Source organism: Eriocheir sinensis, chromosome 7, assembly GCF_024679095.1.
Source record: "Eriocheir sinensis breed Jianghai 21 chromosome 7, ASM2467909v1, whole genome shotgun sequence".
NCBI classification, from domain to species: Eukaryota; Metazoa; Arthropoda; class Malacostraca; order Decapoda; family Varunidae; genus Eriocheir; species Eriocheir sinensis.
This window is the reverse complement of record NC_066515.1, coordinates 153,819-166,970: the sequence shown is the minus strand read 5'-3', so window position 1 is coordinate 166,970 and position 13,152 is coordinate 153,819. Positions and strand designations below refer to the sequence as shown.

The following is a 13,152-nucleotide window of genomic DNA, read 5'->3' as shown; positions in this document are numbered from 1 at the left end:
GATAGCCAATACGGTCCATTGCAGAGACCTCAAGTTGTCAAACATGAGGTCTCTGCAGGCGGGTGCTGCAGATAAACATGCACATTACTGTGGCAGTTTACCTGCAGCACACCGTATAGCAGCTGCAATCTCTGAACCAGCGCGAGCAATTGCTTGCTCCAGCCTGTCGGTCATCCTCTCCACCGAAGTGTGGAGTGTCTTCTGCACTTCAAACATCTGCTCCAGTAGGTAATGTCCTGTGCAGGATGTTGTGCAGTTCTCCGGTGGCTGGCTGGGCGGGTGGGAGTGTGGCTGGCTGGGCGGGTGGGAGTGTGGCTGGCTGGGCAGGTGGGAGTGTGGCTGGCTGGGCGGGTGGGAGTGTGGCTGGCTGGGCGGGTGGGAGTGTGGTTGGCTGGGCGGGCATAGGGGTGGTGGGTCGTTGAGGGCCTGGGCCTTGATGCCTGTCTTGGGGTGCCCATAAATGCCCCATATAAATGGTCATTAAGGGCCGCAGGCATATCCACTGGTATAACCTCGGTGGTGGGCTGCACCTGCCTCCACTCCTCTTCCTCCTCCTCCTCCTCTACAGGTGTTGCAGCATCCTGGTATTCTGTAAGGAAATCACAACATATAAATGCTGTACAGCGGTATTATTAAACCATTGCTAAGTTCCTACACCCTCCCGGGAGCCTTGAGGAATCTATGCCTCCTAGTGCCTAGATACTAAATATCATAAATTAAATTAACATTTACTGTAGAATTAAGACTAAAAATATATAACAAGTATTAGGTCTATTTCAAATGTGAAACTTGCTCCTAACGTATTGTTTTTTAGGTTGTAAATGTATATTACAACAATATAACTAATGTGTATACATTTTGACTTTCTGGTGTACACTGTGTAGTTAACACAAGATAGTGTATGTGTAGTTAGTATTACACATAACAATATTCAATGGTTATCGTTATCATTCAGTAAGAATCATATTTCTGATCATAACGCAAATATATTTTTATGTCTCACCCTGTGTCAGTGCCAATTGGTCCGGGTTTGGAATCCCACGATGGCCCATGATGGCCTCCGCAGGAATTAAGCCTAGCACAATTTCTTCCGCCACTGAATAATGTGTCTTTTGTGCTGGGCCGCCACCTGAGAAGAAAGGAAAATGATGAATGGTAACATTTAGCAGGCAGTTTATATGACGTTAACATCATCCCCCTGACTACCTTACACTGTTAATAGAGAGGGAGATATTTGCCCGAAAAATTTGGCTTGGTTAGTATCGGCACATATCAAAGAATAAAAAACATATTTTGTATATCATAATGCTCTCCAGTGATAATCTATCAACATACCTGTTCCTTTTTTATAGTGAAGGTCCTTCGCCCTTTTCCTCTTGACGTCGGACTTGATGTGTTTGAATTTGGTTTTAACTTCATCGATGTCGCGGTGAACCCGCCCCACTGTATTCACAGCTTCTTGGACCTCTGCCCAGGCTGCCAATTTTGTAGAATGGGTCGTCCCCGCAGACAATTTACCAAAAAGGATATTATAATTGTCACGGATGGCCGTGACCATTGCCAACACTTCAGCCTCAGAGAAGTTGGCCTTACGGGGTTTCTTCCCCTCCATTCCTGAAAGTGGTGTAACATGTAATTAGTATGCAGTACCTAAACTTTTCCCACAAACATGTTACCCCTTCTATCATCCTTCTGCCTCTTTCCTAGCTGGGATGGAAATTTTTGGGGCTTAGCTCTGACTACAATAACCACTAGACCACGGAGGCTATAACCACATTTTCTTGCCACAGCACTACCAAACCTAACACTGAGTATATAATCTGTTTTAGGCTTTCTTTCTAACACAACTTGTTCATATTGTAATTAAATGCATGCATAGCACTGTACTGCCTTATTTGATATGTACATTCTTTTACACAATTTCAAATATTAATTAGCTGACATAAAATCATAAAAATAATCTCAACACTGTATGACCCATTGGATTATCCAACTATTTGATTAAATTAATTTAAAGGTATTAAATAGCTGACATGTGAGAGGAGGCGAGAGGTGTTGAGTGTGTGGCAAAGCGTGGGGTTGGGCTCACCTGCACCGCCAGTTTCTCGTGGAAATACTCTGCCATACCCTGCTCTATCTATAATATACATAGAACACTAAAGTAGCATGTGCACTGAAGTCTCATCAATCCCCCTTTTGTAGTGTGGCAATTTCCCTGATGGGTGAGCCTCCCATAACTCCCTCTGCTACATCGCATACTATGTAAACGTGTTTTACCTCCCATCTAGAGATCTCAAAACTCTATGTAGCGCCTGACTCTTCCTATTCAACATGAACGCATTGCCTACTTACTATGGCAGTTTCCAGCAAGGTAGTCAGCTCTTCAACCAATATGTATTGTATTAGTAAACCACATTTTAGCTAGGCTGTACCAACTTGGGGAAATGCTTACCTTTTGTGTCTTCTTGAGGAAGGGGCAAGTGAGGCGCAGATGGTCACGTCACGTCCAGGGAGAGGAGTTGGAGCAACAGTTGGAGCTGGGAAGAGCAGGGCAGAGCTGGATGAGTTGGGGCTGGGAAGAGTAGGGTGTGTTGGGGCCTTGAAGGCAGGACAGGGCAGGGTGTGTTGAGCCTTGGAAGGGCAGGGCGGGGCAGGGTGTTGGGGCTTGGAAGGGCAGGGTGTGGCAGGGTGTTGGGGCTTGGAAGGGCAGGGTGTTGGGGCTTGGAAGGGCAGGGTGTGGCAGGGTGTTGGGGCTTGGAAGGGCAGGGTGGACCCAGAGCAGGGAGGGGCGGTAATCTCTGGTGAGGTCACTAGTCAGGTCAGTAGCTTGGAGGGTGAGTACAATAGTCTGGTCAGGGAGATTAAATTAGGACAGAAACAGTTTATACCTCACAGGGAAGTCAGGTCAACAGGTAATTACCCGAGATGGATGAACTTTTCCCCAGGGTAATAAAGGAATGTGAAACAGATAAGTGGGCAGTTAACAGAAGTATTTAGGAAGTCACTAGACATAGAACATATTAACTCTAAATTACTTTATTCTACTTACAGCAATATAAATATAAATATTTATTTCACTTATATACGTATAAGTCAATATATTTTATAACTAGTCTTTACTTAGTGCAATCAACACACATTCCAGCAGCGGCTTAATAGTTTTAGTGTTCTGCTGGCGTGTTGGCACTTGTGGGGTTCCCTTCTCGTGGAACCCGTCTAGGTAAGACAGGGGTGGTGCCTGTTTCATGGAGGCAGGCACACTTTATTCCAATATTTAAGAAGGGAGACAAATCTTCTATGGAGAACTATAGGCCGATTAGTTTGACGTCAGTTATAGGTAAAATGATTGAGTCAATAATAGCTGATAGTATTAGGGACCATATAGACAGACATATTTTAATTCATGACTCACAGCATGGGTTTACTGAAGGAAAGTCGTGCCTTACTAATCTTATATCCTTTTACAATAGAGTATACGGGCAGCTGACAATGATGAGAGCTATGATGTGGTTTATCTTGATTTTAGTAAGGCCTTCGATAAGGTACCTCACCAGAGACTGTTAAATAAAGTCAGGGCTCATGGGATAAGAGGGTCCAGTGTAGGCCAACCGGCCTCTTGCAGTTTCCCTATGTTCTTATGTTCTTTTTATGTTGGGGCTTGGAAGGGCAGGGTGTGGCAGGGTGTTGGGGCTTGGAAGGGCAGGGTGTTGGGGCTTGGAAGGGCAGGGTGTGGCAGGGTGTTGGGGCTTGGAAGGGCAGGGTGTGGCAGGGTGTTGGGGCTTGGAAGGGCAGGGTGTGGCAAGTGACTCCGACCAATATTTCATTAGTTTTCTACATTATGGCTAGTCTGTACGAACTAGGGGAAATACTTACTGTTTGCGTCTTCTTGAGGATGGGCCAAGTGAGGCGCGGATGACTGGTGTGAGGAGTGGTCGGGCTCTGCGAGGTCAGGTGTTGCCACTGAAACAGTCGGTGGAAGAATGGAAGGAAGTAGGGAAGCGTAGCAAGTGGTCTGGCTAGACGGCCCCACACCAAATGACCAAGTTTCCATCGTTTGTTTACAAACACCTTCCTCGATCCTGATTGGCTGTCTTCTTTGTTTCAGTGATTTCCATTGGTTGCAATCACATCAGCTGGTGAGCTGCCGGCCCTCTACCGCCTCACTCATGAACCATAGGGCTAACCCTTAGCACCCCGCTGCGACCGCGCTGTGCATCGCTGCGGAGGACGGTACTAGCGGGGAGCTAACTTGCGACGCGACCCGTGACTTACAACCGTCTCCGGGGCTAAGTTACCACCCCTTTGAGCATCCGCCGCCAGAGTAACTACACAAATATGTATTCTGCTGGCGTGTTGGCACTTGTGGGGTTCCCTTCTCGTGGAACCCGTCTAGGTAAGACAGGGGTGGTGCCTGTTTCATGGAGGCAGGCACACTTTATTCCAATATTTAAGAAGGGAGACAAATCTTCTGTGGAGAACTATAGGCCGATTAGTTTGACGTCAGTTATAGGTAGAATGATTGAGTCAATAATAGCTGATAGTATTAGGGACCATATAGACAGACATATTTTAATTCACGACTCACAGCATGGGTTTACTAAAGGAAAGTCGTGCCTCACTAATCTTATATCCTTTTACAATAAAGTATAAGGGCAGCTGACAATGATGAGAGCTATGATGTGGTTTATCTTGATTTTAGTAAGGCCTTCGATGAGGTACCTCACCAGAGACTGTTAAATAAAGTCAGGGCTCATGGGATAAGAGGGTCCTGTGTAGGCCACCCGGCCTCTTGCAGTTTCCCTATGTTCTTCTTATGTTGGGGATGAGAAGGGCAGGGTGTGGCAGGGTGTTGGGGCTTGGAAGGGCAGGGTGTGGCAGGGTGTTGGGGATGGGAAGGGCAGGGTGTTGGGGCTTGGAAGGGTAGGGTGTGGCAGGGTGTTGGGGCTTGGAAGGGCAGGGTGTTGGGGATGGGAAGGGCAGGGTGTGGCATCTGACTCCGACCAATATTTCATTGGTTTTCTACATTATGGCTAGTCTGTACGAACTAGGGGAAATACTTACTGTTTGCGTCTTCTTGAGGAAGGGCCAAGTGAGGCGCGGATGACTGGTGTGAGGAGTGGTCGGGTTCTACGAGGTCAGGTGTTGCCACTGCAACAGTCGGTGGAAGAATGGAAGGAAGTAGGGAAGCGTAGCAAGTGGTCTGGCTAGACTGCCCCGCACCAAATGCTCAAGTTTCCATCGTTTGTTTACAAACACCTTCCTCGATCCTGATTGGCTGTCTTCTTTGTTTCAGTGATTTCCATTGGTTGCAATCACATCAGCTGGTGAGCTGCCTGCCCTCTACCGCCTCACTCATGAACCATATGGCTAACCCTTAGCACCCCGCGGCGACCGCGCTGTGCATCGCTGCGGAGGAGCATCCTAGCGGGGAGCAAACTCGCGACGCGACCCGTGACTTACAACCGTCTCCGGGGTTAAGTTACCACCACCTTTGAGCATCCGGTGCCTGATGCCCACACCTTTTTGCTAGGACTAGCTAGCTAAAAATATCTAAAACGATAGGGTATGTGCTCCTAAAATCTTTTATTGTGGACAGGGCTGCCTGTGAGTCAGAGTAGACAGTAAAAGTATTGACAGGCAAAGTAAAAAATGGTGCGAATTGCTAAAAGAACGGCAGATATTTCTGTTTTAAAAATTGAAGCGATAGCAGGCAAAGTTCCAGAACGGGGAATGTCTGGAAAGACAGCTCTAAGTTCAACGCCAGCATCGGATTTGGAGTCGTCCGTGTATACTGGTACAGATGTGGCGTGACTAGCTGTGTGGGACAGGAACAGCTGTCGAGCAGTTCCCGCTGAGACACTTGCTTTGTTAAAGTTAAAGTACCGGCAGAATGTATATTTGGGAACTCCCACGGTGTGATGGAGGTATCTGATAAACTGCTATAGGGAAGTATGGTAGCGAGAGGTTCCCAATGACATTCCGGATACGGAAACCAAAGGGGCGAGTTAGGAGACGTTTGTTTCTGCATATTATATCTACATTGGTGTCTAAAACAACGGTGTAAGCAGGGTTGTTAGGTTGGCGTTGTAGTCTGTACCAGTATTTAATTAAAAGTCTGTCTCTCTGCAAGTCCAAGGATGGCACTCCTGGTCTGGGGGATGATCTAAAGACAGAGTGCACTTGTTGATAGTCGGAATGCAGCTCGGTGAACTGCAGCAAGTGTGCGGAGGCGGGCGGTTGTTGCCGATGTGTATCCTTTGCAGCCGTAGAACAGTCTCGACCCGATGAGTGCCTGGTAAAGGCGAAGGTGTATTGTGCAGTCAGCGCCCCAAGAAGTGCATGACAGAACACGAAAGAGATCGAGCGACTCGTGCACTTTGAGGCGCCTGTCGAAGACGAGTCCCAAGAACTTACGTTCTTCCACAACAGGTAGACGTGAACCGCACATGTCATATGAGTCCAGGGGCCGGATTCTGAAACGAAGTTACGGCGTCGTATCTGCTTAATGCGCCGTAAGTCCGGCCGTAGCGCTTCCGCTGGTATACTCAAAACACTGGCGCGGCCATTTTGAGGAGAGTTACGGTGCCGCAAGTTGAGGCGGGTGTGTGCCGCCCTAAGTGAGTTACGGCCTCCTCTCCTTGCACGCCTTCGCTGATACAAGTAGAACATACAGCCTTCATATAGGTGTGAAATGAATATAAACGATGTTTTACGTAGTTATACTAGTTGTACAGCTGTAAGAAGTGAATGAACTACCAGTAAGATGTTTAGTAATACAGTAACTAGGAAGTTTGGTGAAAACTTGAGGGGCTTCCCACTGCCTCTTGCAATGATGCCATTTTTTTTATGTGGAGTTGTAAAGAACTAGTAGATAGGTATGTTGCCATGTTCCTATGCACTAATACCTTATGGACAGCATCACAAGTGAAGACTGGGTAAATATGCAGTTTATGCGCACCACACCATTTTCATCCTATTTCCCTTCCTAAAGCCTACAAACTTGGGGGGAATTTTATTTTTTATTTTTTGGGAGGAAGCCATATGAGTGACAGCAACCTATCAATAATAAGGGGCGCTTTGCCACACCTCGAATCCCCAACCTATCGGGGGGCTGCACGCCCCTCAAACCCCCCCTAATTAGTCGTTTAATCGTAATTTTTAAAAACATTGGGGTGGGAGGCTTCGCCCCCAACTCCCCAATACCTATTGGGGGGCTTTGGCCTCCCCTCGACCCCTCATCCTTCGCAACGTAGTATCTCGCAAGCGTGGGTGAGCAGGGACATCACTGTGTTGCATGTGTTGTATATATACCGTAGTGCTGATAAATGTTAAAGGTAACTTTTCACAAAAAGTGGTGTTAGCTTACATGCAGAATATAGCATAGTCTGAATAGCTGAGGTTATGAACAAGGGTAGGGGTAGTTCGGTTAGGTTTGAGTCAGTGGCAAATTTACCGCAGAGGTCAGAATTATTTTTTTATGAAACTTTTTTCCTAATATAGATTTCGATGTACTTCTCATAAATCTGACATTTGTTTCATCACAGTTTTTTGTTTGCCCCCCTCCCTGACCTAACCAAACCTAACGTAACCTACAGGGGAAGGGCAAAGAAAAAAAAATCCTATGCAAACAAATGTCAGATTGATAAAAAGCACATCGAAATATATCAGTAAAAATTTGTTTCATAAAAAAAATAAAACATTCTGACCGCTAATGCCATTTTAGTAATTTCAGATTAGGTAATTATGAAGTAAACAGTAAGCCCGAGACTCAAACTCTATATGGAGTAGGTAGGAAGACACCTACCGAACGGGCGCAAGCCACTCCCGGTGAGGTATATATGGGAGGTGAGAAGGGAGCTGAAGCCCTCCAAAGACCCTTCCCATGTCCTCACTAACCGTTTCCCTATTGTCTCACCAACACCGGAGAGTAGTTCAGCATGCTCTCTAAAGACAGATCCTCTCTTTATCCACACCACACTACATTCACACAACATATACACCTTTTCCCAAAATTAAAATTTCAAAATGGCGCACATACACCAAGCCTCGGAGTCCCCGCCTGGGGGGGGGACCACAAATTCCCCCAGGGAGGACTCCCCTTCTGGCTGCCGACCCGAGAGGTGTCTTGATAACTCCTCGAACCTCTTTTTTTCTCAATTTCTGCAACATTCGCGGTCTTCGCTCTAATTTTCATTCTGTGGAACATCATCTCTCCTCCTCTAAACCTCACCTTCTCTTCCTTACCGAAACACAGGTTTCTGAGGCTACTGACAGCAATCTCTACTCTGTTCCCTCCTACTATCTCTATCCTAAATTTCAATCCAAAGCTGGATGTTGCGCCTACGTGCGCAACGACATCACTTGCTCTCGTGCCAACAACTTTGATTCTTCAGAATTGTCCACCATCTTGCCAAGATTTCATTGTCATTCTATTACTAAATACATCTGTGATGTTTATCTCTCCCCTAACTCTACTAACTATGTAAAATTCTTTGACTACTTGAACTCTAAAGTGGAGCACATCTTAACCCACTCTCCCTTCGCTGAAATCTCCATCCTAGGAGATTTCAATGTTCACCACCAGCTTTGGGTTTCATCCTCTTTCACTGACCAGCCTGGTGATCAAGCCTACAACTTTGCTATCCTCAACGATCTAGAGCAGATGGTCCAGCACCCTACACGTATTCCCGACCGTCTTGGAGACAGGCCCAGCATTCTAGACCTTTTCCTTACCTCAAACCCTTTTGCTTACTCCGTCAAACTGTTCTCTCCGTTGGGCTCCTCCGATCACAACCTTATTTTTGTATCCTGTCCTATCACTCCTGTACACCCTCTGGACCCACCGAAGAGGCGATGCTTCTGGCATTTTGCTTCAGCTCGGTGGGACGACCTGAAGATGTACTTTTCCGATTTCCCGTGGAATGATTATTGCTTCCAGGAGCGAGACCCCTCTGTGTGTGCTCAGCACATCACAGAGGTGATTGTCTCTGGAATGGAGGCATACAGTCCACGTACTTTCTCTAATCCTCACGCTAAAAAGCCTTGGTTTAATCACGTTTGTTCTCGTGCTGTCAAAGATAGAGAGGCAGCTCACAAAAGGTACCAGAGCCTTCGAACTAATGCTAACCATGAACTTTACATTTCTGCCCGGAATCGTGCCAACTCTATTCTCCGACTAACCAAAAACTCTTCCATTAATAGAAAATGCCAAAACCTTGCTTTCTCTAACTCTTCCCGTGACTTCTGGCATCTAGCCAAAAACATCTCCTCCAACTTCACTTCATCTTTCCCTCCACTCCTCAGTCCTGACGGCAACACTGCCGTCTCATCTATCTCTAAGGCTGAACTCTTCTCTCAAACTTTTCCTAAAAACTCCACTCTGGACGATTCTGGGCATATTCATTCTACTCATCCCCCCTCTGACTCTTTTATGCCTGTTATAAAGATTCTTCAAAATGATGTTTTCTGTGCTCTTTCTGGCCACAATCGTCAGAAGGCTTATGGACCTGATGGAGTACCTCCTATTGTCCTTAAAAACTGTGCCTCCGTGCTATCACCCTGCCTGGTCAAACTCTTTCGCCTCTCCCTGTTAACATCTACCGTTCCTTCCTGCTGGAATTATGCCTTCATACAGCCTGTACCTAAGAAGGGTGACCGTTCCAATCCCTCAAACTACCTTTCTTTAGCATTACTTTCTTGTCTATCTAAAACTTTTGAATCAATCCTTAACCGGAAGATTCAAAAGCACCTTTCCACTTCTTACCTTCTATCTGATCGTCAGTATGGGTTCCGCAAGGGGCGTTCTACTGGTGATCTCCTTGCCTTCCTAACTGACTCTTGGTCATTCTCTCTTAGCCGTTTCGGTGAAACCTTTGCTATTGCGCTGGACATATCAAAGGCTTTTCATAGGGTCTGGCACAAATCTTTGCTTTCCAAACTACCCTCCTACGGTTTATATCCTTCTCTCTACCTTTATCTCCAGTTTCCTTTCTGACCGTTCTATTTCTGCTGTGGTAGACGGTCACTGTTCTTCCCCTAAATCTATTAACAGTGGTGTCCCACAGGATTCTGTCCTATCTTCCTCTCTCTTTCTGTTGTTCATTGATGATTTTCTTCCCAAAACGAACTGTCCTATCCATTCTTGCGCCGATGACTCCACTCTGCATTACTCAACTTCTTTTAATAGAAGACCCACCCTACAGGAACTTAACGATTCAAGGCTGGAGGCAACAGAACGCATAGCCTCAGACCTTGCTATTATTTCCGATTGGGGCAAGAGGAACCTGGTGTCCTTCAACACTCAAAAACACAGTTTCTCCACGTATCCACTCGACACAATCTTCCAAACAACTATCCCCTATTCTTTGACAACACTCAGCTAGCTATCACCTTCTTCGACACTAAACATCCTCGGTCTATCCTTAACTCAAAATCTCAACTGGAAACTTCATATCTCATCTCTTACTAAATCAGCTTCCTCGAGGCTGGGCGTTCTGTACCGTCTCGGCCAGTTCTTCTCCCCTGCACAGTTGCTATCCATTTACAGGAGCCTTGTCCGCCCTCGTATGGAGTATGCATCTCATGTGTGGGGGGGCTCCACTCACACAGCTCTCCTTGACAGAGTGGAGTCAAAGGCTCTTTGTCTCATCAGCTCTCCTCCTCATACTGTTAGTCTTCTACCTCTTAAATTCCGCCGCCATGTTGCCTCTCTTTCTATCTTCTATCGATATTTTCATGCTGACTGCTCTTCTGAACTTGCTAACTGCATGCCTCCCCCCCTCCTGCGACCCCGCTGCACACGACTTTCTACTCATGCTCATCCCTATACTGTCCAAACCCCTTATGCAAGAGTCAACCAACATCTTCACTCTTTCATCCCTCACCCTTGTAAACTCTGGAACAATCTTCCTTCATCTGTATTTCCTCCTGCCTACGACTTGAACTCTTTCAAGAGGAGGGTATCAGGACACCTCTCCTCCCGAAATTGACCTCTCTTTCTGGCCACTCCTTTGACCTCTATTCAGGAGCAGTGAGTAGCGGGCTTTTTCATATTTTTCTTTACGCCCTTAAACTGTCTCCTTAGCTGTAAAAAAAAAAAAAAAAAAAAAAGCACAGGACTCACTCAACCAAGTGAGAGTCGAATAATTTCTAGTGAGAAGGCTAAAATGGAAATTAACCCTCTCGCGCACGATGACGTGATTAGCGTCATCAAATGGTAAGAGGTCCTGGCGCAAGATGACGCGAAACGCTCCATAAAAGTAATACAAATATTAAAAATTAAGTTTTCAGTGAAAGTGCGTCATATTTGGGAGCGTCATTTGTTGGGATAAGTTTCTTAATGGTAACATATGGCAACCTTTCTAAGGAGCGTAGATGAGGAACTTAGAGCGATTTTTAGTTGTTAGCCTACTCTGACGGGAGAGGAAAAAATAAAGCTTTCTCTGTGTAACTCGGAAACTAATAGGCGTATGAAGATTTTGAGGGTACCATAAGAATCCTCACTAAATTTCGCTTCGAAACATATATTCGGCTAAAAAAATTGGCCCACAAAATTTCGAGCTAGCGAGTGGGGAACAGTTGGGACTTAGGATTTATTGTCTACAATACTCTATACGGAGACTTGAAACAAGTTTGTATTGTTTATATATATATTTTCCTCTATTTGTATTTGCGCATGTTTTAGTACAAGTTTTTATGAAGCCATTGATACCAAATTTATTGGGGTACGATATATCTGTGAGGGTAAGATACGTCCGGGAATGTGGAGAATCGCGGCGGCAATAAAAGGCCGGTCGGACCTGAGAAATGCATGATGAGTGGAACATAAACTTATTGGAAACTTACGGTGTGCGAGAGTTAAAATGCCAACCAATATCTATGATGTGAACAGAATAGCTGCAGCATTTAGCCTCATAAGTGGTTTCGCCAAAGTAATTGGTGCCATAGACTGCACGCACATATCTATTAAGGCACCTGTTGAACATGAACATATTTATGTAAATAGAAAAAGTTTCCATTCTCTGAATGTGCAAGTCATTTGCAATGCTGAGATACTGATTACCAGCTTCAGTGTCAATATCCTGGGGCCACAAACGATGCCTTCATTTGGAGAAATTGCCCTTAAGAGACAGATTTGAGGCTGGGACCTTAAGAGCTTTTCATCTGTTAGGAGACAGTGGATATCCCCTGGAACCATACCTGCTGACACCCTTCCATGACCCCATGACTGAAGGCGAGCGGCAGTACAACAGGAGCCACAAAACTACAAGGGTCATCATTGAACAAACCTTTGGTGTCCTAAAGTCTCGCTTTCGCTGCCTTCACCGTTCAGGTGGATCGCTGCTGTACGACCCCAAGAAGTGTGCTAAAATAGCTGCTACGTGCATGTGGCTCCACAATAGGTGCATACGAAGAAGAATTCCGATGATCGCACCAGTTCGGAATGATGATGATATGAATAATGACAATGACATTGTTGTGTCTTACTGGTGACTTTGGGGCTGTATGATAATTGTGTATGGTTCATTCCACTTTGGTATAGACTACTGACGTCTGTATGTACTTTCCTGTTGCATTGGTTGGACATCTTGGTGAGGTTACTGCATGGGTTATCTTGCTATTCCATCACTTTGTGCCCTTATTCTCTTAGTTATTGTCCCTGAGTCATCATCTAATTTACTATGGGGTCAAAGCTTTGTCTTACTCATGATGTGTTATTTGTTATGCCCTAGAGCAGTAATTATGACATATTGGATGTTCTGGGCATCCTGGGCATACAACACCATAGTGAGAGTGGGTTTAGTACCTGTTCAGGTACTCAATTTGAAGGATTTATAGAAATAACGCATCTTTGTTTGGGTCGCCATTTGCAATCAGTGCTACCAACAGGGATGCTTCTCTGTACAAGAGTAGCAACCTGCTTATCTTTCTACAATCGTGTGTTTTTCTGGTTATTTCTGTTATATATCTGAGGGTTGGGTGCATTTGGGCTCAAGTGTCATTTTTGGTGGGTTAGATGATGTTATTAGCAGGGCCATAAAGCAACTGTTGTGTACATATCAACTTTGTGGCTTGTTGAGAAAACAGCTAAGGAGGGTAGCAAAGCACTGCAGCATTTCAGTCTGCTGTCAGTACTCGGGGTAGAAAGTGTGT

General features: G+C 45.6%; 1 long non-coding RNA gene across 1 annotated transcript; it reads right to left on the bottom strand.

The window, feature by feature from the left end:
- Window positions 1-1,496: 1,496 nt before the first annotated feature.
- On the bottom strand, window positions 1,497-5,501 carry LOC126991350 (uncharacterized). The gene is made up of 3 exons (XR_007745437.1): window positions 5,062-5,501; window positions 2,453-2,537; window positions 1,497-1,614 (listed from the first exon to the last, which is right to left on the bottom strand). It is a non-coding gene; the product is annotated as an uncharacterized LOC126991350 (long non-coding RNA).
- Window positions 5,502-13,152: the final 7,651 nt, after the last annotated feature.